This window comes from Phaseolus vulgaris, chromosome 6 (assembly GCF_000499845.2).
Source record: "Phaseolus vulgaris cultivar G19833 chromosome 6, P. vulgaris v2.0, whole genome shotgun sequence".
In the NCBI taxonomy this organism is placed as follows: Eukaryota; Viridiplantae; Streptophyta; class Magnoliopsida; order Fabales; family Fabaceae; genus Phaseolus; species Phaseolus vulgaris.
Genome location: NC_023754.2, coordinates 14,823,692 through 14,828,189, shown reverse-complemented (window position 1 = coordinate 14,828,189; position 4,498 = coordinate 14,823,692).

The window sequence follows — 4,498 nt, the reverse complement described above, 5'->3', positions numbered from 1 at the left end:
AAGAGTTAAAAAAGAAAAACAAATCTATTAAAAATTTATAAAAGAACGTATTTTTCCGTATCCTAATTGTAAACTCATTCACTTTTAATTCCTAATTTTTATATATTAAATTTGAAATTCATTTTTTTCCAAATTTAAAAAAAAAATTACTTACATTTATTTGTATGATAATCTACTTTTATTCTATATATTCATCACATCAAATATTTATTTTCCTTATGAAATTTATTCTAAGTATGTTTATGTACATTGTTTTGTATATATAGACTAAAATATTTTTTTTTTCAAATTATATTCGCTAAAAATATAAATTTTAAAATATATAGACTCTTATTATTTTGAAATTTTCACTACAACTTAAGTTTTTTTTTAAAAAAACATTTTTAGTGACTTTATTTTCAATCTTTATAGGCTGATAATCCAAATATAATTTATTGATAATATATTTTTGAATTGAATTTAAATTTTACTTTGATAATTCATTGAATAAAAGGTTAAATTATCGGAATGACACTTGTACCGACCAGGTCATCGGGTGTGATGACGTGTCTAGCACGTGACTGTGTGGGGCGTGCTCAGCAGAACACGTGGACAAGAGAAAGATGAGTGGTTCAGAAGTGAGCATAGTCGCCGATTCGTGGAAGTGGCGTTCTACAATGTACATAGTCGGTTGTCGCCGGGTTTGTGTGTCATCGACGTATTAGATAATGGAAGATCAGGTGGTCTGACATCGCCACAAGGAGCACATCATCGGGTCTCCCAGTAAACTTAGTTAAAACTGTTGGAGGCTTAGAAGAGTAATTTCAAACGTGTAAGTTCAGTAGGACGATTGTAGCACCAGCATGGGGCGTGAAGGTCGAGTGGGTAGGAGGGAACACCTCGCTCATCAGCGACAGGATTCCCATAGTGGACATTCGTTGGTGGCAAGGTTTCCCCAGCTAGAACATGCATGGCGTAGCAATAAGGGGGGTGGCACTTGCGACAAGCGATATCACAGAGATGGTACACTTTGTTGCATCTGATACTCGCCTTGTCAGGTGGTGTTCACAGCGTATTACGTGCCAGATTACTCCTTGAATAGGGGACTTGGTCGCACGGCTGGTTACTACACAGAAATAATGCTCAAGTTACCTCAACCCAAATGACGACACGTGTAGGGTTGGATGCTACCTGTTACCCCAACCCAAATGATGACACGTGTAGGGTTGGATGCAATATAGAAATGACGCTCGAGTTATCTTAGCTCAGATGATGACACGTGTAGGGCTGGGTACTACCTGCTACCCCGGTCCAGATGGTGACACGTGCAGGGTTGGATGCAAGCCACGTGTCCAAAGCGTAACTGCCTGGAGAGAGAAAAAACCTAGCTATAAAGGTAAACTTAACAGAATTTGCAGAGGTACGTTTTTCATTACGGCTCATTGTCTTGGGTTGAGTGCACTTTAGTACGGTTCTACAGAGTATAGTTTTCTCTCAGTTTTTGGGTGTTCTTGTTACTGACTTGAGTATCGGAGCGCACCGGCCGCAGAGGCGCCACCTAGTGTTTTCAGGTTCTTAGAGAGGCTATCTGTGGTGTGGACTTGAAGGGCATGTGGTGTCAAGCTGGTGAGGAAGATCGTGACGAGACAACGCTCTTGCGCTAGGTCAACCGGCAGGATCAACACTTTAATTCTATCTTGTAGCAAAATAATAACAAAATTTAATTACATTTGTTTTTAATTAAATTATTATTAATCTCAAAATAAGTAGCATTAGTTAAATGTTGGCATGATTAAAATTTATAACAAATAAGTAAATTTAATAGTTTTTCAAATTAATTTGGGGGGAAATTTTAGAAGAATAAAAAGTTAGTATAGTCAGCGATTTGATGATTGGTTTAGTGATTTTAGTTGTTGTTGACAGATTTTTAAAGGTAACAACATATTTCGGTATGTTTTCAACAAATTTCTCAGTTGTTAAGGTTGTTGAATTATTTGGTTCCACGATGTGCAAATTACACAACATGCCTAAAAGTATACTTTCTAAGAGAGACCTATCTTTATGAGTAATTTTTTAAAATAACTTTTTTTAATGAGTGACACAAAATTTAGAATGTCCTCCTGAGCTTATAAAGGCAATTAACAAATTGCTATGACATTATGCAGAAGAGAGTTTATACTTGGATAAGGTTTATACTTATGAACTAAATGGAAACTAAGTTATGGTAGAAATACTCTCAATAGATATATCAAAATCATAACTATAGCCTATATCAAATTCTAATTTTTTTTGTAAAATCTAAATTAGGATCATAAAGTGAATTCAAACTTTGCATAGCTATATCTTCAATATGTTTAGCTAATTGACCAACTTTCTCTTCTAATATTAATAAACTAGACTTTATGTTTTGTTGAGATTTTATTGTATTTACCACTAATTATCTCATAAACTCCTCTAAATATGGTTTTTTAAGACTAGAAGAAGTAATATCTGGTTGCACAAATTGTTGAAAGGGTATGAAAATTGAAAATATGTTTATTCTTTTTTATAATAATGTGATCACTATGAAAACTAAAAAACTATACAATTATAATGAAAAAATAAAGATAGATATGCAGAAAAAAAAATATGTAGATACATAAAAAGATTATCCATAAAGGAGAAAACTAATAACCAAATTCAAATTAGATTCTCTAGCAACGACACCAAATTTGATAGTTGTCATTTTGTTGTAAAATTAAAATGATATTTAGCATAGACCATCTAACTAGTGTTAGACTCTCTAATAACAAAGAGATGCTAGTATAGATAAGGTCAGATGTCTTTAACTCGTCTCCAAACGAATCGAATAATGAAATCAGTCAAACAATGTTCATAATCTATCTGCAAGCAGTAAATGTTAGCAATAACAATAAAGTAAAAAAGGAATTAAGATTGTTGTGTAGAAAAATAAGTATAGATTATAAAATAGTAAAAGGAAGAAAATTGACTCTCATATTTATTCAACAATGAATTCATCATTGATTTTCGTAATATTTTCACCCTTTGAATCCTGACACAGTTTCAAACTTAATCAAAGAAGCATCAGTCAAATTCAACATAATAACATAAAAAACAAAAAACATCCACTCATGTATTCATTATCTCACTAGTTTCAATGTCTACTTGTGAGATGTTTATATTCTACCTCTTGAACTAAACAAACAAGAGATTGATTAAAACAAGCGAATTATCCAATAAACCCAATTAAAGAAACAAATTGAATTCTCAATAAGTGTTCAAAACCAATTCTTTTGACATAAACCATATTTCAAAAACACCAACAGTAAAACAGAATATGCTATAAAGAATTTAAGAATAAAACTTTATTGAACAAAATCATCAAAAATTATTGCGAAGTTAGAAGAGAATCAACCTCAAAGAGTTTAGCCTTCCATACAAAGGCAAACGGAAAGAATTACAAAGAAGAAAATAAGAAAACTCTAATAATTTGTTTTCTAAACATCATTGTCAAGTTCTAAAGCTTAATGATTTCTCTTTAAAGCTTGTACCTTTTTATAAGTTTGTTTGCTTCAAAGATCTGGGAAAAATATTTTGGTTAAGATTTATTCATGAGAAATATTAGACTCTTTACTCTAAAAGCATATAATTAATGATTAATTAAGGCTAAAATAAACCCAATTAGATGATGACTCTCAATTAAAACAATGGATTTATTCATTATTAGAGTCCAAGAATCTATTATTAAAGTTTTAAAGTGTGAATAAAATCATGATCATCAACATCTAATGCCCTCTCATTTTTAAGGTTAGGCTTCTTTCTTTTAAATACGTTATATATGTTGAAATATATTTCATAAGCACTTAACTTTCAAAATAAAAATCAAGCATTTCTTATAAATTAAAAATTAATTTACATATGCTCTTAAAAGAAATCTAGAAAAAAATATGGTATACCGTGCATAACTGAGATGGTCGACCAAAGTCTTAACGAGACCAACACCATCTTAGAAACCTAAAAACACTAATTATCTTTAATAACGATCACAATTCAATCAATGCCTTAATCAATTCGTATTATCAAGATAAAATGAGATTAACCTAAAAATCGGGATAATTCATACCTAGTATGAACAATGCTCTTGTGCCTCTCTATAAATAGGTGCATGTCACCTGATAAAAGGTACGTTTTTCTACAATATTTATTGCTTTGATTTTCAAATACTGACTTGAGTTTCAGAGACCCTTTTCCTGGTACCTCCACTATCTCGACCGAAATCTTACGAGTGACCGAAACTCGAGAAGTGATCAAAACGAAATATTTCAAGATTCTCTATATATACATATAAATACTTGTGAAAAATATTTATGTAAAACTCAATGTCAATCATATGTGTGGCTTTGAGTTTAACAATTCTTTAGACATTGAAGTAATGAGCACTAAATTTGAACATGGAAAGTCAATAATGCATACACAATGCTTAGGTGTAAGAGATAGAACATCATTAAATTGGAGAAAG